This window comes from Anopheles coustani, chromosome 2 (genome assembly GCF_943734705.1).
Source record: "Anopheles coustani chromosome 2, idAnoCousDA_361_x.2, whole genome shotgun sequence".
Taxonomy (NCBI): domain Eukaryota; kingdom Metazoa; phylum Arthropoda; class Insecta; order Diptera; family Culicidae; genus Anopheles; species Anopheles coustani.
In genome coordinates this window covers 19,232,142-19,254,562 of record NC_071289.1, presented here as the reverse complement: position 1 = coordinate 19,254,562, position 22,421 = coordinate 19,232,142, and the positions used below count along the sequence as shown (strand labels likewise).

At 44.9% G+C, this 22,421-nt stretch overlaps 1 protein-coding gene across 2 annotated transcripts in view; it reads right to left on the bottom strand.

Annotated features, from left to right (window-relative positions):
* LOC131267761 (protein Atossa) overlaps positions 1 to 22,421 on the bottom strand; it is a 34,405-nt gene that overhangs the window by 11,547 nt on the left and 437 nt on the right. The window contains exon 2 of one of the 2 annotated variants that reach the window (XM_058270715.1): positions 21,352 to 21,791. The gene's annotated coding sequence lies outside the window, so the exon portion shown is untranslated. Of the gene's footprint in view, positions 1 to 21,351; positions 22,187 to 22,421 lie in introns of those variants that run through there. The other variant, XM_058270714.1, reaches the window with a different exon arrangement.

Below are 22,421 nucleotides of genomic sequence, written 5' to 3'. Positions count from 1 at the left end.
GATTGCGAATCTTGATTCATTGTATGGATGGATAATTTGGGAACGGTTTGCAATAATAATAACGTTGTTCTCAGAGCTCAGGTTTTTACAATCAACAAGGGTAACAGGAGGGTACGCAGAAGTAAATCAAACGAATCATTAAATTTACAAAGCAGATTTCAAATCCATCCCGCATACATCATTTCATCCGAAAACGAGTTATCCCGCTCTCTCTTTACACTCCTTCTTGTCCAGCTTTCAACGTCGGCAACGTCGACTGCTTAAGACGAAGGATATAAATAAAGAACACCTACCCACGCGTAGCTGAAAAGTGAACTCCTTCAGCACATCGCGTCGCACACTGAACCCAACGAACGACGCAAGCAGAATGTGTGGAGTGCTGCTGGCCGGCTTGGTGACGCAGATCGGAGAATCGGTTTTACCTCCGTATACGCCAAGGTTGGTCGTAGAGGTTGGCGAAAACCGAAGACCGGTAGGCGCAATTTACAGTTCATTTAACTCAAATCAGCTGTCAACGGCGTGCACAGGCACATACTCTGTACTCTGCTGCTGCAAGCAGAGCCGGTGAAAGAACCACCTCGCGACCCTTGCGCGCCGGACCGCGGACAAGAAGGTCGACAGACTTGTTCTTCCAGTTCAACGCTGCCACCAGGCGCCACATGGAAGGCCGATGGAGTGCGTGCTGTGAACGGCCCCGTTTCTCCCGGCAACAGACCAGGCGGTCAGTGTGACCGCACCGATCTGGTCTTGTGTGAGGTTACTTACCGCATATATTCGCCAGATAGATAGAGATGGAAAGAAAGGGGGAAAATGGCGATTGTCCTTGGGAAAGTAATGCCCTGAACGACGTACACACGACGGGACGAAAGTCCACGTGTTCCATTTTCTCCCTCAATGTAGTGTCGGATGGTAGAAGCTGCGGTTCTGATTTCTGCCCGCGTGAGAACGTTGCGGCTGCGCGGAATCAAGAGGTTAAACTCAGCAATCAGCAAACGACCGCTAACCGCGCGATAGCAAGCCAATGACTATGCAGACCAACGCGAGGATGATAACCTTTGATGTTGGTATTGCGGGTCACCGCAATAATCACTGCCAACGCCCGAAAAAGAAAAGACACTCTCAACAACCTTCCATGGAAGCGTGATTAAAAATAATACTGCCTCCGACATTCATTGTGCCGAATTGAAGCTGCAAAAGTGCAGACCATCCCTTTTGCCATCTACAAATCGTGAGTCTCGATTGTCGGGACTGGACCGAAACCCAAAAGGGCGACCCGGGCGATGTAAACCCCTGGTGGTGAATTTCTACTGGAAACATCCGGTTTCGATGCATTCGAACCCCGGACACCCGGAGCAAAAGTCAACTTTGCCGACGAAGTACGCGTGCGATCGATACTTTGTCCATTTAACGCTCTCCACAATCGCTCGTCAACAAATTCCAGCCTGATTATGCTCGGAAGGTTGTATAAACAAGCGTCTGGGGGCTTTGATTCAACAATCGCCAATAGCGGATCCCAGGAGCGCACGAAGGGAAAGCATTTTCTGGTTGCATCCGCGTAGTACTACGCTGATAATCCCACTTCGGGGAGTACACTGTGCCAACCGTCGTCTGGTGAACTGATCAGCTCCTTCAAGCGTGCTCCTGGACACTCGTGACACAATTATAAACCTAACCTAAGAATATCATCCGTTCGATGCCGGGACTTACTATCGTTCCACTTCCAGATAATTGCTCCAATCAGTGAATTGGCGCGTGCCATTTAAAAAAAAAAAACTATGAAGATGTTTAAGAGATAGATTTACTACAACTGCATATTTTAAGTTGTTGGTCTATCTTTAAACATGGTTCAAATTAGTCAAAATTGTAAGTTAAATACATTTTTGCGTGTAATAACACCTTTTTCATTGCATAACACTTACGAGGTACGAATAGGCTGCAAACAATTCATAAAAAGGTGAATTCAATTTTTACATCAAGCTTTAAAGTAAATTGAAAAATTAAACAAACAAACAAGTAAACTGAGATGAATGTAATAAATAATTCAATAACTTTTGAAATCTAATATATTTCTTATTAAAATGTTTATACTACAAAGAACAAAAACAAAATGAAACATTTATGTGGTAAATCACAAAAAGCGAATTACTTTCAAATTCAACCATATCAAAACACTAGAAAATAGAGTATTTCCCGTATTTCCCTGGCACTGGTAAAAGTTTTCATGCAGTAATGTAAATACTATAAAATATGGAAATATTAAACTATACGAATATTCTTCACGTTAGTATACTTTCAATCACGCATCCAATGCGTGAAATCGGGTTGCATTCATAAATGGACAAGAGCATGCCAGTGTTTATTAGTTTTGCAATACCAGTGGGCTTAGTTTATAATCTCTCCTTTAGCTTCTGAACTGGCAGCACCACCATTCCATTCTGCAAATCTACTTAAACCACGCTCCACCCTACAGCAGTACGCTGTACGGTACTATTTTTACTGACACGTGCCCGCGGCCATACTGTTGCTCGAGTAGTTCAAAAATAGTGCACGCGCGTACACAATGAAAGACGCCGACGAGTTGGGAGCTGGTCGGGTGAGGGGGTATTTTTTGCAGAACAACGCACGGGTGGTGATTTTCCCGTTGCAAAACAAAAAACCCCAAGAAATGATAAAGCATGGGAGTATTTTTTCCAACCGGAGAGACCCACACAGAGCAAAAAGATGATATCCATCCAACATTGGAATAAAACGGGGGAAGTACGCATGCCATATCTCTGGGTTGGTTGGAACACGTTGCACACGGGTGGAGGCAAAGGAGATGGACGCTAACCATCTCTACCCCCTTCTCCGTGGTGGGTTGATTCCCGGCCACGAGCCACCACAGTGAAAGTAAATTATGCGAAGCCCTAACGGCAATCGATTGCGCACTAATTGATGCTGATTGGGAAAGGGCAACACAATTCACATTTTGCGATGTGCGGGGAAAAGGAGCTACGACAAGAAGGATTGATGCACGAGGAACAGAGGGGAGATGGCAAAAAATATGGCCCCACTTCTTCTGCATCGTCTAATCACCAACCCGGCATTATAAAACCCATTGGAAGCATTTATCCTTCCCGGTGGGGAATTGGAGAAAAATATCACAGCATCATTATACAATTAACGCAATTAGAAAGTTACAAACACATTGGGACAGTAAAAGGGAACATTTTTGCACGAGGTATCAAAAACGTCTAAGACGTACGCAATAAGACTATGAAACTGGGAAATATAAAAAGCCAAACATTCACCCATTCACCGTCCAAGGCCTCGAAAATTTGATTACTGTAACCTTTCGCGGCACGACTTATTCGAGGTTTTCACAGAGATAGTGTTGCTTGGGGTGTTGTAACAACTGTGGCGTTCCGAAAAATGTAACCCCCTTGAAGGCAGCAGAACGGATCGCGGACTCTCGCACGCTTCTCAAAAGTAGAACGAGGCTCCTTTTGGTGTTTCCGAGGACAACCCCTACCGAGTACCATCGTGCGCTGATCGAAATTGTCCCCTCCCTGGTCGACGATCACGCGAGTCCAACGTTTTCCCAGCTGTAATAAATTACGACGGGGTGGAACGACGCATTAGCGGAGCAAAACCTTACCCTCTGCCTAACGCAGAGTGAGGTACCGCCCTACATTGGCCACACCAACCATACAACCAACCATATGATCAACAGATCAACTCGTCAAGATTACGACGATGGTGGGGGAGCAAAGCTGCTGCACAGTGTACACCTTGTACACAAGACCAGAGGTTGGTCTTAGTGGCCCTTCGTGAAGGGTGGTCATCGCCGGGGAGCTCACCAGCTGCGTCGTCGTCGCTCGCCCTCTCACGTGCGGATCAGTGCGGATCGATCGAGCGATTTGGTGCGTCGTTTTAGGGCGCGCGCGCGCGATCGTTTGAACCAAATTAGAAACCATCTCAGTTTCGCAGGCAAGCAGCACCGCCACACACGCACATGACACAGTTCTATTTTTGAGACTAGGAAGAATGTTCTCCGATTCGAGCAGATTTCGTTAAAAGAGAAGCTCGTTTGTTTGTTTTGAACGCGACACCAGCTTCGTTCCGAGGGATTGCGTAAGAAAACAGCAATTTACGAACACTGGCGATATCAATATGAAACAACAACAAAAACCACCATTTCCCAATCCCACATTTTTGTATATCCAATTTAATGTATAACAGATACAGAACATAAAACGAGGCATAAAAGCTTATTATCTGCCAAACTGTAAACATGAAGCAAACGAACAATGTTTAATTTTTAGAGCATCAGATTAAGCGCACTTTAATTTTTTGGTCAAGAAACATATTTTCACTTCGATAGAAGATAAAGGCAAACATAAGACATCAGAGCGGAACTGTCTGGAAGGCAAGCCATGAAAAACATCGCAATCGAACAAGTACCCTCTTTCTCAGCATGACAACTGCAATGCCACTTTATCAACGACCACGAACATTAAACCACAAGGTCAAAGATTCGTACGTTATCGGTCGAATTTAGTCGGCCTTCATCGGTGCGTCGTTCACACCAAAGGGGGTCGAGCAAGAGAGGTCCACCAGCGAGGTCACCACAACGTGGCGACCACGCAGAGGTACGTAGCGAAATCGAGGAACACCACACAGAAGTGAAAAGAAGGCAGTTTTCGTGTAGCTGTTGAAGGTTTTTGGTTGGTTTAGCAAAAGTACGAAACTCCCCAGTACAGTGTTTCATCGTAACCGAGGTGGCTCAGCACTTCTGTCATCACAAACTCAAAGCCCAAACGTCTGCAATCGGCCGAGTATCTCAACCCGATCGTTTCTGCTTCCAAACGGTCGTCGTCAGTGGTGTTGGTGGTTAGTACCGCCGTAGTCTCCAAAAATGTCAGACGAAGGGAAACACGGGTTGCCACACACCAGCAAAACGGTCTACTCAGTGTCTGCCTCTGCCGTACAGCTCGCCATTAACGGCCAGACCCCATCAAACCAGACACCAGACACCTGAACCGAATGAATTAACGAATGAATGTACGAACGATCTGTTTGGCTAAGACAGACCGGAGGTGCCCAAAGACTGACCTTCATAGCTATGTTAATTTTTTCTTTTGTTCACCTAATGAGATTGGTTATTTGGCGAGGCCAAAACACACGACTCGCCAGTACAGTTATACTAATTGGGTGGCTGGATGGTTTTGAGTTTTCGCGACGAAACTCATTGAGATTAAATTTATATCAAAATTCCATACTCTCAGAACTCGGCAGTTTGATATTCTGGATAAGATGAGCCTACAAGAAGTCCGATTCTTGGCATTCATCAATGTCGCAACTCTTTGCACACAACAATTATACATATTCGCAGGTACATAGTTAAGATATTAATTTCTGCAAAGTAATTGCAAATTGCATGTTGAAAACAACTACTACTTTAACGACTAACAACACCAGCTGAGGGACCTTCACTTCAAGCAAAATGGAAAACGCCAGCCGGAAAACCGAATAAGCATGGAGGCCACCTCAAAAGCGTTGACGTAACGCAGCGCAAAAAAGGTCAACTTCAACTCGCACTACCACGGAAGAAACTATGCCGAACGTACCAACCCATTTAAAAAACAGATAACACTGGCATGACGCCTCGTGCGCCGCGCCACTCATGGATGTTATCTTCCGAAGGGTTCTGACATTGCTCACAAGCTGTATGTAACATTCCATCATCAACTTAGTTGATTATTCTATCGAAGTCGATCAGCTGTTTCATAATCTTTACTACCAGGCACTTGAGTAAGGTTTGGCCATAATTGTCGAGCTCGAGCGATGAAAGTCCTTGAAAAGTGCGGTATAGAAATTCGGTATAGACTGTACTGTAACCGAGCTTGTACATTTTCATTGTGAGAAGTTATAATGCAACGTGATTGATTATGTACTTGTACGTTGGGCAGGCAACCACCTTTCACCACACAGTTGGCAGCCACAAGATTTGCAGATTGCAGATACCGGGAGTTAAACCCTATCTTCTGTATGCTATTATGCTGACGACTATCATCGGGCCGCTGCTTGGCAGGGTAGTAGTTAGTTCTCTAGCGAGACACGTGCCTGCATCACTTCGATCAGTGTCTGACACTACTAGTGCTTCTCAATCCCTCCCCTTACGGAGGGCAGGGGAACGATGGTTGCGAACATCAGGCTCTGTCAGAGTCTCTCGTCTACACACAGAGCACACGTGTTGAAGAGAAGTAGAAAAAAAACCGCAGCAGCTGTAACAGTAAGCGAAAGGGTAACGAATAGTTTATTACGGCCTCGGTCCATCGTCCAAGCACACCTCGGCAGCTCGGCTCGGCGTGCTCTAGAGGAGTAAGAGAGAGAGAGAGTGTCCTGCGCCATTAAGCGCGGGTTTGTTTAGCGGCAAAAGCACAACCCTTCCGCGGGTGGTGAAAAAGAAAGTGATGTCTAACGGTCGCTCGGCTCCTCTGCAGTCAGCAGTTCCGCGTGGCGTCGTCGAGCCAAATTGATGGGTTTATACATTAGCTGTTGGTTTCAAACCATTTTACACCCGACTCCATATCACGGGTGGAGTTGTGCCCTGCAGGGTGGAAGGTTGAGAGAAACTGCGTAACAGAAACCTCAATACATTTGACGACAAACCGCGGTACCCGAGCTGTTTGAAGCAGCGGGAAGAAAAAGGAAGGTGAAGTGGACTAGCCGTGGACTCACTTCCCATTCTTGTGACGCATTTGCTAGTAGCTCGGAAAACGTTTTACGAATCACAACTAGATTGGTAGGTAAGGCGGAGGTGTTACTTGCCTCAGCGATGAGGAAGAGCTGTGCGCATGAGGCGAACATTGAAGACCTTTGTTCTTGGCTGTAGTGGTATCACCTGGTATCACCTCCGAGCCTCTTGCACAAAGCCTAGACAAAGTGGAACCCTAGTCTGACGTAACGTAAACTTGCTCGTGTACTAAGTGCGCGTGTCAGTTCTCCTTCGAACGCGTTTCGAACAGACACACGTGCAAACGACTCCCACCATCCATTGGTAGTACACCCTACTCCTCAGCGGGAAGACCTTAACAGTCGATCAGATGTTACACGATCTATATTCATCCGCATTCAACCAATGATTGCTCGCGCACTATTTCTGCCTCTGAGGTTTCCTTATACTGCCGTACAGTGCAGTCCATCATCATCATCACTGTCGTCGTCATATGCCACCTTAGCTATGGAAGGGATGATGGGTAACTAGTTTCACCTAAAACGAAGCGAATTAAAATCAAATGAAATCAATATGCTTCACGTGCCGGTAACAAGACTGAACACTGGTCCCGCTGGTGGAATCCGTGTACGTGTACCAACAGGCCTTGATTGGATGCCTCTCCCTTCAGCCAAGTGTAGCTACTTCCATGACTCCAAGTATCACCTTATGCCCTTGGGTTTCCGAGCGGCGGCGAGTTGGAATTGCGATTGAACGAGTTACTTTTATGTCCGTTCCCAATTCTCTCCCAGCGAAGTAAATTCAACACAAGCAAAGTTCTATTGCTTTTATGGAAGGGCTTCCTATCAACTGCAACATAAACCAACACGCATACGGGTTTAAAAAAGCCCTTCGTTTCTTCAACCCACACCCTGAACCCTGCAGTGACGTCAGTCCCACCGAAGGGGATTTGAAACTTTTTGAACCATCGTGTTTTGTTGCCGTTACCAGCCAGTCACCGTTTGCGCTATCCGAGGCCAACTGACACGCACGCTCGCCTGCCACTGCCTGCACGCCACGAGGGCAGCTTACTTGAAGGTTACTGCAAACCGCCCAGCGAATTGTTCAAAGAAGTAGTAGAACCCCAAGTAGAACGGAAGTATATTGTTGGGCAAGAAATCAAAAGCACGAGCGCTTACGATTGTGCGGCGCATGGTACGTTTGGAATTAAACTTTCGTGTCTTGCACTTTGCGTACTATTTTGAATATAGATTGTATCGCAATAACTTCCGAATAAACTTTGGCGCATGAAGACGCGTTCCAATGACACGATCATTATTTTTCCACAATGGAAGTTAAACACTCTTGGGTTTACCATTTTTCTAGCTTCTTTACTGGAGCAACTTCTATTGAACCTTTAGGAAAAAATAAACCTTCTAGACGCACCATCGTCAAGCCTATTTTTTCTCGTTCGGAAAGAAATGTTTGCCCGTGCTAAGACATTCAGATGCCCTCTAGATGGGTTCAAGTTTCTACTGTCGTGGAAAAGGAAAACGCAAAGAAAACGAACTCGTGCAACACCTGACCAACCACAACACACTAGGTGTTCCACCCTTCGTACGCCACCGCGTTTCTCCTACATCGAGCTTGTGGCAAAAACAGAATGTACTGTACACCGCACCGGATCGAACGGATGTACATCAAACTGACAGTGCATCTACGAAGTGCTGCATCGACGCTGCACTGTAATTAAGTATCGAATAGCCTCGTGCATCATTTCCACGGATATTTCCGCTTTTTGGATCACGCTGCAAACAAAATGGATGAATATTTTTTTGGCAACAACAAAAAACTGAGGAAACTAAAGGTTAGCTAATTTGGAAGACATTCGCCAATCGAATGACCATATTTCAAAGAGAAAAAACCTTCTTATACTTCATTTTCGCGTTGTAGCAATTTCATAATTATGACCGATACATACCATGAACGGTCTACCATTCAGATCGACTTATGAAACCACCAACACCATCCAAACTGCGTCGAAAAGTGACAAAATAAATGATACACTACCAACTGGTTGTAGCAGCAGCTACGACAAGACAACCATGTGGCTCGCGCTTTGTCGAATCCTTCTAAAGTCCCATAGATTAATGTCTCGCTCGACAACAGCCCGCAAGGCTTTTTTCGGAATATTTATCGTCCCCTTCGGAGTAAGCAACCAGAACGGGGTAGACGATCAGATACAGATCGGCTGTATCTGCCGTTGAAGTTATTATTGCAAACAGCCTGCTATAATTGTAACTTGTCTGCTCGAGGCTCGTGTCTACTCTTCAACGACCTCGCCAAGTGTTGTGGTGTTGCCCTCAAGATGACACGGAAATGACAGTTTTTGAGCTGTAAACTTGTGAAAAAAGAGGTACATTATATACCTTGACGAGCTATGACCAAGTCGCTACTCTCTTCGCACAGCGAGAGAGGTTGAAACGAGAGCCGTTACCTAACCCATTCAACGCGAGATGACACAGTGGGACCACAGGCTCACGGTCGATCCGGCGTTTTAACAATCGATCCAAGGTTGGACGGTGACCGCAATACCTCAATTCAATGGCCGCTGTCTTCATAACGACCTCGTCAAACGAACAGCCTTTGTATAGCCAATGGAATTAAATAGGAAATAAGGGAAATGAGGGAACTGATGACACAAAATTATTTCTCTTGCAAACTCTTTCGATCGTAAAATCACCTTCAGTTCTACAAGGAAGTACTATCCAAACGGGTTCTGCTGGCTAGCGAGTTGGATGAATCGTTTACCTCCAAGGCCATAAACAGTTTACAAACATACGCTTCCAGTATCTCCGCTGCCAAACCATCATGCATACCTGTAAAGAAAACCATAGAAACATAAATTAATTAATATGGTTATTGAAGAATAGTTTGTCACGTCTGCTTCGAACAGAAATATGGTTGACTTTACACTATTATTGAAAGAAAGAGCACATGATTGGGCCTTGACTTTTACGAAGTGGTTGCAAAAAATCGATTTGGTTCAGATTCATCGATTTTTGCTGCATGCGATCTAACTTTGACGCCAGTCTCGGAGATGACGTGCCAACGGCGAATCATCCGGTCCAACCGGTCATCGATGACGGACAAGTTCTAGTCATTCAAGTTGCATGATCCTACACACGACTACAAGACGTACGTAACAAAGACTTCATCCAATATTCATAAAACGTTTCTCCTCCTCCTTTTTGTGCACAAAACTGTGTGTGGAGCTAGAGGGGACTAAAAGGCATTAAAAAAACCAAAGTCCTAAACGAACCAAAAAACGCAATCTAGCGGACTCGCTTGGTGTGTGAAGATCGTCGGCAAGTCCACCGACGTTCGCGGTCCACTCTTCGATCGAGCCGATCATCAACATGCGGCACACGATCTTGTGTGCTTGTTCACCTCTAAAAATATAAACACACCGACCCACGGTACGGCTGTGTGCGTCCGTGCGCCAGAGGGTGCGATACTGCCTATTTTGCCCTTTTTCGCTCGGCTCGCGAACAACTGGATTCAAGATTCGTGCCCTTCTATCAAGTGCGCATTTGCGAATGTGGCAGAAATAAGAAACGACGACGGATCAATCGCTCCTTCTTCCAATCGCCGCCTTGGGCGCTTCTCTTCATCTCCGTTGTGGTATCCTTTGCGGGGTACGAGAAGCAGCAGCAATATAACTAAAGGCAGGACACACACCGGGTGAACCGAGGCCTGTACGCACGATGTGGCCCAGATTTAGCGCCGCAAGTAAAGAGGTGAGGGTTGCCTGTACCTTGAGTCCACTACACAGCTGGTTGTCTACAGTCCGTAATGGGGTCTCTCGCCTCCGATTTATACCGTTTTATATTTTTAAGCTCGTCTCTTATCTTGTAAAAGTTTTTTTGTTAATGTTGAACATTTTACAGTTTTTTTTATGTCCACAAGGCTAGACGTCGACTAACCATTTCGTATGTTTATGTGAAGCGTACCTGAAATCGATCGAATGCAATAAAAATTGAAACTCACTGTGCTCAATCAGCGATTATGGAACAAGATGAAACCTTCGCAACTCTCTTCCAACAAGTTTGCTCGGACCCAAAATCTCAAGCCAACTGAGTCCATCAAAGTCCTCCATCGTCCATGCGTGGACTTATCCACAAAACCAGCTCACCAAGGGGAGATTATTGTAGACATTGGTGCCTTACAACGTACTGCTGCACCAGGCCTTTATCATCATAAGCTTATGCTAAAGTACGATCCCCCTAAAAGCAGTTTTTTCTCTCGTAATCGACGAGTTAGTAAAAATTCGTACGAGCATGAAATAAACATGACATTGCGCGGCTGTCAGATTCATCAATCTCCTTTTTTGGCAACTTGAAACAGACCATTTTGGAACTTCTTTGCGGGGACTAATCTTCCGAAGCATGCAAAAATACGCAATACGCAATAAAACGGAATGAAGTGGAGGACCCCTAATACGGCCTCTGTTAGAGCCCCGTTTTTTGTGGCACTCTCTGGTTCCCATTTCAATTTGTCGGGATCCACGAAAAGGGATCCTTAAACATAAGCAAAAGAAAAAAAAGAGAGTTGGGTCCGGTTGGCTGCTGCTACTGTCGTTACTCTTGAAGCTCACACGCTGTGCTGTTCCGCTTTCTCATTCTCGCGAATGATTACACCCCTTAACTAGTACCTACCCCCGATCCACCCATCGTGTCCCTTATCCCTTCCCATTCCACCCTACCTCCACGCGATCAGATGCGCGCATGTGCTTATTTATTTCTTTTTCTGTTTACATTCACTAGCTTCGCTCTCGGGAAACCGCGGACCCGTACACATTCGCTGTCATGGTAGATGAAGGCACGAGTCTCGCGGTACGAGTGGGACATCTCAACAGATTGAACGTGGGTGCCCTTCCCGAGCATAGACAAAGGGGGGCTGCTGATGGTGGTGGTAGTGGATGAAAGGGAGTGCGGAAGTGGTTTCGATCGAGCGAAACGCAACGAAGGGTAGTACGGAGGTACGATGGTTTTCGTACTGAAAGCAATGACAAAACAAGCACCAACAATAATTTAAGAGAGAGAGAGAGAGGGGAGGAGATAAAGAGAGAGAGAGAGAAAGAGAGAGAGAGAGAAAAGAGAGAAAGAGAAAAAAGAACATAAGGTAGCTAACAAAGAAGGTAGGTGAGAAAGCAGAGGAACGAATATTTCATCCCTTATTCAACACCCCCATTTTCCCACCCCCGTCACCAACGTTGGATTGATGGAATTAAACTAAACTGTAATATTGTGTTTTTTATACTCATCGCACATGTGTTCCAAACCGTTCTCTTCACCATCGCGCACAAGCCCCCCTCAATCTTTAACCCCCTCCCACGAAAAGACCATAACACACACACACACACACACACACTTGCACAGAAGCTGACCTGCTGATGAGCAGGTGGCGGTGTGCGGTGGTATACATAACCACATGAGGTCGATTCCATGCAGAGGGTGGGGGATGAAAATGGGGATGATGTTTTAATGTGAAGGAATAAAGGGAAACATGTAGAAGGGGAAGCACTCAGAGGACAGGGGCAAATATCTACGCTGGTGCTAGTGTTGCGCACGCCATGGTCACCGTGTCGGGTGATGATTTGTGTTATGTACAAAATCAGCTGGTCGATTCTGCGCTAGTGTGCGTTCGATCCACTGTTATCCTCCCGCCGCTACCAACACCACTGCGGACGGATCCGTCAAATAAGGGTGTGTTGTATGGAAAGTCGCGAGAAGTCGCGAGTGTTATGTTCTGAACCGTATTTATCTTTTAACTTGTTTTTTGTTGTTTTTGATCTCAAACATTACGACGTATATTCTCTCTCGCGCTCCCGTCCGTACGGCCGAAAATGGACCTGATCTATCCTCGACTTTTTGAAGGACAGCAGAAAAATGTGAAAATAAAAATAAAATACAGGAAAAACTTGACTATGAAAAATGAGGAAAAACCACTGACCGAGGGGCAGTAACGAAAATCGAACGAACTGACGCACACAGCACAATTGTAAAATTAACTGGCATAAATTAACATAGCAAAGCTGAAAAGGAACTGAAAAAAGAAAAACCTCTCGGGGACTGCGCCGCAGCTAAAAAGGAAGTGACCATACGCAAAAAAAGCATACAAACATAAAAGGAAGAAGCATTGAAAAAACGACGACGTAATAAATATGTATAGCCATGATATACACACAGATTTTTTTTGTTTTGTTTCTTCTTTGACGTCCGTTCGAACTTTGAAGTGACAGTTGATTTGTTGTGGCTCGAACCAGTCACACAGGCTCGGTGGAGGGAGGGTGGATTTTTATGCTCCACATTGGGGTGTGCACATTCGAAAAAGTGCTCTGGGTTAATTGCTCTGACGACCGAAAGGCACGAGAAGGAAAGTTGTTTCCCCCGAGTGGACGGTTGAATGTTTCGATTAAGCTTTCAATGTTAACACGAACATTGTAGGAAGTTGCAATGCTTCAACCGAGGCTAGAAAGGTTACATAACCTTGAAAGTGGCTTACATGTTCCAACAACTTAAGGTTCTGTAAATTAACATGTAATTTACAGATTCAATAAACTAATTTTAAAAGCATAAACAAAACTATTGAAAATTCCTTCCCAAAAGTTTTCAAGCATGCGAGTAAACAAATTCAATTTTGTGAAACTCAGTAGAGAACGTCATTGGTTCTTACAATGACGGTGCCAACAAAGAACCAAAAAATGCTTATACAGCATAATCCATGCGTCCGAGTGGTGATGACGCATGACGCATTTGTTTAACCAAGAAGAAAAATGAAACGAACTCGCTGTGATATGTATTCGTATTACGCTGAAGGCTGCTGAATCACGGAATGGACGGATTCGATGACATTATAGCCCATATGGCGTCCTTGTTCGAAAAGTATCCCCATTTAGCTTAGTAACCTCCGATTTTCTACCGTTAGCACCACCAAAAGGCTGGTAAGAATCGGTTGTTCCACCTTTTGCCAAACACTCCTACAGTAACGTTGAACACGGAATTCGATCCTATTTTTATAAGGCAGGTCAATAATGATCCTCTTTTATTACCATTAATAGAAGGATGACGATAGAGTGAAGATACTCGTTTTCCACCAGCGATATGATGATGATGATGCGAGTATTTGTGTACATCGTGCGGGATGATGTTGTGCATGTTTTGAGTCCAGCCTCTCTGTATTTCTCTGTTATGCACGGCCGTTTTGCAACATGCGAGAGAAACATACAGAGGTATACAGAGAGCGAGAAGAGTCTGAGGCCAATCGTGTGCCAACCGTGTGGACCCCGACGTCGCGTTAATACGCAATTTCCTTCTGGTTTTTTTTCGGTTGCTTCTCGCCAACTCTCATTTTTCCCCACCAATCATATCTTCGATGCTGCTTTACACCTAGTCAGCCTAAATGTAACGAGTTCAACGAGATGATGAGCAAATCGACAAAAAACAGATCCCTAAAACAACCAGCCAAGACCTCAATTAACATCGCTAGAAAAGAATCGCTTTCCTACACACCCGCTGTCAATTTCGCATAGTTAACGCACACTTCCGCGTGCCGTTATGCTTCACGCACATTCGTGCACCCAATCAGGAAAATATACGCAGCACACAACGGACGAAAACCCAGCTACCTTTGCGCAATCCAACCCAACATTCGAAGGTCCGTGTGCTTCGTGGGCACACGTAAAAAAAAAAGAAACAACATAACCCAGGTATAATACACGGGCTGTCGCCAGAAGTCCATCTTCCACGTCTTATTTTGCCTGCCTAAGGACCAAAACGAAAATACAAAGATAAACCATCCGAACGTCCGTTTGTTTCTATGTGTGCGTTACTCTGACGTTTCGATGAGACGGACGTACATTTTCAGGAAAAACCCTGGCCTTTGCTAAGGCGAACCGCAGTAAGGAAGGATACGTCACATCTGCACACACCGTCACAAAGGCCAATGACATTGCTCAAATACGTACGTACGCGTTAAAAAAAAAGGAAAATGAAACGTAGTTGGAAGAACGGAAAGGCAAAGAGTGTAAACATTACAAATTCTTGACACTCACGAACCAACGACCCCTAGCCAGGGACGGATGTTATTTGGCGAAGTAAAAAAATAAAATTAAAAGACAAAAGCAGAATATAAATAACAGTAGTTGTTAAAAACGTGAACACCCAAAGAAGCCCTACAACGAAAACCTACCCAGTAACGAAAACCTGATCCCCCGAGACTGTTTGAGAGGTGTATGCAACAGCTGATTAGACGCACTAGTTCCACAATTCCCACGATTGGCTACCGACCGAGCCAATAAGCGATAAGAAACCCTCTTACTGAAGCTCTTCAGGCAACAAGTTCCAGATTTCTTCCTATTCGAACTACGTTTAGAGTGAAAAGCCAGACCCACCCCGTCGTGCCAATCACTTGTCAAAACATACGGATATCTTAGAGCCATATCACCGCCGGTTACCCCCTCCTATCTATACCTATATCCTATATCTTATCACGACAGGCATTTGGTTGGACTGATTCTTTTATCACCCCCTTAAGGAAAAACGATGAAACAAAACACAAAATTAAAGCGTTATTTAACAGACGTGGCATAGGCCAGTAGGAGTACGCTGTTTGCTATCAGCTTACGCACAGCTCAGGCACAAACGTGTCTGGCAATATGAACCCTCATTAGACCACCGATAGGGCACGGCGGCAAAAGCGGACGAGAGCGCTATCAGACATTCGTGAGCCACACGGCATGGTTGTACGGGACGGTACAGGGTATGTTGGGTCATCCCGGGAGCAACACCGCACAACACTGCGCCTGATAACGCCACTGCTGCTGTCTGAGTCCACTAACTTGCGGGAGTCACAGCTCACTCCAAAGTCCGCCAATCAATGGTGAATATTGCGTCTCCACGTTGTCTATCAAGCACGGACTCAATACTATGCCCCGCAGGAGTACAGCCCAACGGGGTGGACTGGCCACATGTCAAGGAGAATTGTAAAAGACAGGTCAGTTCGTGAAGCAAACAATTCACAAGCGTTGTGTAATAAAAGAAATGCCACACCAACGAAAAGTGGGGTTAATACATTCGCGGACCTTCCACCCTCCTCTACGAAACTCAGGCAGCTGATTTAGCATGAAGCTGACCTCGAGGTGGTCGGGTAGAGTTTATCGGGGAAATGCCCCGTCGTGACACCGTTTACGATTTTCGGAACGCAGATTGCGCTACATTGCAAATGCACCGACGGTACAACAATGGATCTGGCCTTAAAATTAACTTTATTTTCGCGTCGGATTGCACACAATGATAATAATTCGCGTGTGACTGTGACCGTAAGACAAACCATGTCCCCCATTACTGCCCCAAATGTCAAGCCGGAACGTGTGTTTCTGGTAGAAGCCAGCCAACGTGGTGGTAACGGATTATTTATTGTGTTGCTTCCGATAAGGCGACAACATCATGGGACGAGTGGGCTATGTGTTCGCTAATTACTTGGACCGGATCTAGTCGGGTCGTGCGAATATCGGGTAAAGTGGCCGATGGAAAAACTGCATCATTAGTAACTTCGCTCATTTATTGATCATTCAATTACCAGGCAGACAGACAGCAAGATTTAACACTACTTTAGTAAAATATGAGCTTTTAAAAATGTCCTCTCAAATCGAAACCGGTTGCAAAAGGTGGTCCTATTAACTTCACCTGTAGCTCATTACCGAAGGCATCCGAAGAGGCTCACACATGTCTCATTTGAGAATGGAAAAACTAATTAACAACTTTTCCGTCCTAATTTCGAGTGTAGATTCAATTTTTTTCTATTATTGAGAAGATCAAATAGTTTTAAACCATGAGTAGCATGCTTAGAAATGGAGCTTATAACCCACACCTTCACCTACCGATTCCTGGATATTTAAAGCACATAATCATTTTAGATTACTATAGCACAACCCAAGAACCTTTCTCCCGCAACCTCCAATCATCATTACACCAGATATAATTTAACGATTATTTACCTCAACTCCGCGCATAACGGGGAACTCTACAACAAGTGCATTTGTTTCTGGAGCCACTTTCCCTCGCAACGGCGATTACGAGCGCACATTAAGCACTGAACCTCCCTCTTGGATATGCATCCATTACAGTAATATCTCTTCGGCCTGATGGTGGTGGCGGTGATTGCACACACCAGCTTCCACTATAAACATCAACCCGTTGAGCTGACTCATGCCTCAACATGGTCCGTCGCCCGCCCAGCCTGGGGTTGCAAGTGGATAGACCATGGGAGAGCCTCATCAAATTGTACGGCGGCAACAATTGCTTTCTTTGGATGGTTTCGACATCGCTGCTTCCGCTCTGACAAGGTGCCGGGCCTAGGAAGTTAGTGAATGGATTTTGGTAATTGATCCTCGACCATTCGCACATGCTCCACCTACTTCCAAGCTTAAGTTCCAAGCACTTCCTTCACGTTTCATTCGTTCATAATTCATACGAGCAAAAACATCGTCCTCCAACCGGCGAGGTTTACAGCGCTCTCCTATGCGAGTAACTCCGGTGGCACGAGATGTTGCATAAATGGTGGAGGTCGATTTCCTCATGCTTTTTTACTTCACCCTTTTGCCAGTTTAGCTGCTCTGTTGTTTATGTTTGCACGTATGCTTGTTTTCTCACTTCCAGCGCCTTTTCAATGTTAAAAAAATGTGCCTTTGGTTTGGGCAATATTTGAACAATTGTTTCAATGTTATGAAATTTAGATTACCAAAAAATAACAACGCGAGGTGTTAACTTCCAATCGAAAACACTTGCGCAGCATTTGATGCACATACTTGGGTGTCATATCATACAGCTTATTGCTCCACGTGGCGGGTACAATCCAAACCATCGCGTTGGATAGTTTAAAACGATTGTTCTATGTGTTGAAAATTATGTGTAATCTAAAAGGGAAGAAGTACACCATACAATTTGCCTCCGAACGTCTCATTAATACAAAACCGTGTGGCCGGGCGCAAATAGAAACAAAGAGATACATGAGCTCGCCCCATCCCGTAGGTAGAATGATATTTTGCGCATGTCCTCTCGCAACCTGACTCCTTCCACCCGTGGCCGTAGCCCGATGTCCCTGGGACGATGAAGAGTTGGGGTGGTGGAAAATGTGGCCTCGTTTTTGCCTCAAAAGTAGCAGCACACAAAGGATGGTCGGTATATCTAGGTCCAGAAGATGAATTTCCTCCCCGATCTAGCCCGACTCAACACCGGAAACTCTTTGTTCTAGCGGTACTCGTACCTCTTCTAAGTTGTTGTGATAAAGTGTTCTACTGTGTATAGGATTTTTAAATATAATTTCAAACCAAATAGCAAAATGCAAGACACAAACGCACATTTGCTCGGCGAACAAAGTTGACCAAAGGATCGTTTTGTTTGAGCTTTGCCGGGTGCAGCCAAATGGATGGCAAGTAAATAGAGCAGTCGTCTGGTCTCGGTTCTACCTAGGAGAGCTAGAGTAAACACGTCCAATCCCTTCAAAGATCCAACGACAGACAATCGTCATGTTTGTCGGGACGACAAAGAAAACGCGATGCAATTGCAAAAATCTCTATTGCAGACAGCGAGATGCACTGTCGGATCAACCGAACCCTGCCAATCCAGTCCAGTCCGTATTATCCTTGGCCTCATTTCCATTTGACTTTACTTTCCCAGTCTGGAGGAAGTTGAGGACTTGAAGACAATGGAAGGATAGATATATTGTTTCCGGTTCGTCGGTTGTGTGCAAAAAAAAAAACAGGGAACTTGCATCTAGAGGTGTATTTTTACCACTCGCGCACGAAGCTGTACATATTGTAAATATTATTTACCCGTTTTTGCCCTCCCTCTGTTTATCCACTTATTGAAAGGTAGATTGCTCGGGATGGCAGAAGACGTGACACGGATGTTAGGTATGCTGTTGAGGCGACGTTCATTTGAGCGTTAATTCGAACGGAAACAAATACGGCTGCCGTGGAGGTCTTCGTCGTGCAGTTGACTCAAATAGCATCTTCCAAAGCACTGCTCGCCTCGATGCAATGATGGAAGCAAACTTTGTGTTTGTAATTTAAGTTTGACTGCTTATCATCTGTTTACACTTGTCTCCTAGGTTTTCCTTCTGCTTTCATTTCGCCTTCTCCCTCCAACATCGTATGTTCTAATCGTCTTGAATAATCTAAAAAATGCATCACCGTTGCACGTTAGCAGGTCGACTCGTTGAGCAGTCGTGACGGCAGACCTCTAGGCTGGGCATAAGGCCTAGGAGATTTTGTCATACCTTCCACACTCTACTATTCCCTCGTCTGTACTGGCTCTCTTTCATCTCCCTACAAGTAACAGCTTACGGCTTCACACAGAAAACCAAACGAAAAAAGTGGTCGTAAAGAAATGGAAAAACGAAAACTATCTCGCAACACACCGTCGCGGAGAAACCCGTAAGAAAACGGGTGAAAAGCAAAAAAAAAAAAACGCTATCGACTGCAACAACCAGATCCCAGAAGGGCTGAGCATCGAAAAGGGAATATCAAATCCATCCAGCTCTGTGTGCATCCTCTGGTAAATGGCCTCTTGCTCTCGCACGCGACCGACCCGACCGGCTCTTAGCTGCATCCGTACTGGCCGGAGCAAACAAAGATAACGTGAAGCTCTTCTGGTGCGTTTTCAAATGCATCCACTTCGATGTTCCGAGCGGATCGACGAAGTCCTCTTCTTCACGGTGTGTACCGAGACGTGTTTCGCTGCTTCAACCGCGGCTTTCTTCACTGCATGTTTTTTATTCTCGCCGGCGAACCTGTCCCCGTTGGTTTGGGTCAAGTCCTGGCCAACCCGGATTGTTTTTTTTTTGCGCTGTCTGTCTGCATCGCTAAGCTCGACTCGCTTCCCTGCTCCGTTTCCGAGACGCATGGCGTGGCTGGAAACCGTCTCGACACGGGCCAACGAAAGATGGATCTACACGTGCCGGGGCTCAAAATGGCCAGCTTGCGGACGTATATAACTTTATGTACGTGAGTTTTCCTTCCTTTCGCTTTTGGACTTTGTTATTCTCTCTCTGTTCCGGGACCGAAGCGTCATTGCACCAGAAATCTGGGTTCTGTTTCGATCAACATCACCAGTATCCTTTGCCAGTAAGAAATGCCTGGTTGGCTGGTGGTTTTAGTTACACGTAGCATCCTTTGGTCTTTTAAATGAGTTATATTTCAACACTATTACCGTATTCGTTTGACTGAGAAACGATATGGTGGAAACGAACACAACTTTCTCCACCGGACTAAACCAGTCCTCGGATACGCAGTCTAGAATGTGTAGAACACTACAAAGAAAGGTGCGGTGCTTCTTTGTTGTCTGCTGAAAATCCCCCTAGTTAACCCGTCTGGCACCTTAACCGACACGTCGCAAATCATCTTCCGGATGGCATACTATAGAGGAATAATTCAACAAATGTTAAAAAATGATAGCCTCATTGCAAATCTTTTGCTTCGTGATTGATTGGAAAAACTAACTCTGCAATATTAAAACGAGCAAGTTGGATAATGCCGGCAGAACACCCCATGTACGGTTCGTTGACCTCCAAGTCTGTTGCCCGAGACGGAGAGGATACACTCGTCAAAGAGCCACAGCAGTAAAGCATCAAAAGTGATGGAAAGGATGAGGCCGACGAAAACCGAATCGTAAGGTGAGATCGGGCCAAAATTAGTTAGCTCCATGAACCGGCGAGCGATGCATGTACCGAATGATTCTAATCAATCGATAAATTTAACTAAGTCAGTTCAGACTACACGTATATTATATGCATTATTAAAGTGCGATGGTGAAAGAAAACAATTCAATTATTGTTCATTCAACTACACCGTTTTACAACGTGCTTTTTCCTAACTTAATAGAAAGAAATGTGATCGCCTGCAATGGTAATATTCAACAAAATGGGGTTCTGTAGAATACTTTATTCACACACAAACGTGTTAATACATCCGAGAAATGTGTTTTATTTTCTTCGTCCGAAACCTTTAGTCAAAAAGGAAAATAAGAACGTAGCAAGCAACGTTAACCATTAAAATCGTACATTGCATCATTACTACAAGTCCATTAATGAAGTGTTAAAGTATCTACACCATCGCCTTGAATAAATGTGGATTCCTATAACTTTTTCGTTGTTTTGTTTATGAACAAGCAAATCGCCATTCCTGTGAGTGCCTACGCGAATTTTGACAGCTCACAGCAGACGGGGTTGGTGAGTTCCTGCTGACAGCTGATTTTGTTGACAGTCAACAAACACAGTCTCTTGCTCGCTCCCGCACCCCTCACTGTAGCAATCGTCTTCCTCGTATTTGCTCTAACATTCAGTAAGAGACCTGTGGCGATTTTTTTTTCTAATTGATCAGTCAAATCGTTGATGGTTGATAATGGAAACTAAACTTTCCAGCTGTAATAAAGCTTAGGAAAACAGGTTCAGCAATATTTAGAGAATGAAGCAGCGTAAATTTAACCGTAAAACACTGCACTATTGTTGCAAAAATTTACTCCAACAAGTACAACGAATCTCACAACCAAATAGATTTTACGAAGCTATTGAATGCGACGGTTTCCACCTACCTTGTTGAAGTAGATCCGAAGAAACTCGATAGCACGAAGATAATGTTATATAAACCCGTTTTTCAGACACGGAAAGTCTTCTTTCACCAGTTTAATCAGCATATTGTCTCAGAATTGAGGGGGACTTTTCTATCGCGTCCGGGTTTGTTTGTGACGTGTCTTCCGCAACTTCCCCCGGCAGCAACTAGTCCTAGTAGTCTCTAATGGATTTAGTATCCTTTTCATGCACTTCACAACACGCTGAGCTGAATTTCGTACACTGGCAAAACCTTTTCCAACAACGCGTATGTATGCGCAAGCAGCTGCAGTGGTGGTATGAGGATTAGTTTTTACCTTTCGCTTTATTCTTGCTACCTTTTAGCGTCCTTTATTTTGAGTAACACCTTCGAAGGAACGTTTAAAATCGTTCTCCAATCGAAAAAAAACTCCGAAATTCACGACTGTAGGATGAATATAAAAGAATAAATAGCTTTAGTAACTACACCTTCGAGGTAACACAACGAAAAACACTCGTGGTTCAGAAGGACAGTGATTCAATTTGTAGACCCCACGGACAGCAAACGGATTCGTCAATGACAGCGACGAAATTTCGACTGTGAACAGAAGTTTAGAATGGTTTCATCGAGCACTACCGATTTATGTGGCCTGCTCGAATGGAGAATGGAAAATGGTAGATTTTCCCACCGTAATTGTCCTTTTCCTCACGAAACGATTACGATGGAGTCGAGTTCTCGCTGTCAAAAAGATCTCTCACTCTTTCAACGTCCAGCCTGCTCACACACTCTCGAATTGCTTTATCCCCCCAATTTTGCTTTCCTGCTCACAGCACACCTCTTTCTCGTTTGTGCTCGTTTTTCACTGTATATCTCTCTCTCGCACTGTTGGTCTTTCTTTTGCAACCAAGACGGTGGTCTCGAAACAAACTGCCAACTTTTTTAATCAGGGTCAGCGAAAGAAAAATCAGACTTCACTTTTTTCGTCTAGCTGCAATTGGCAACAACCTAATATTCGCTAAGCGAACTGTCCCAGGCTTGAAGACAACCTTGTTTTTTAGTTTTACAGCTTCGTTC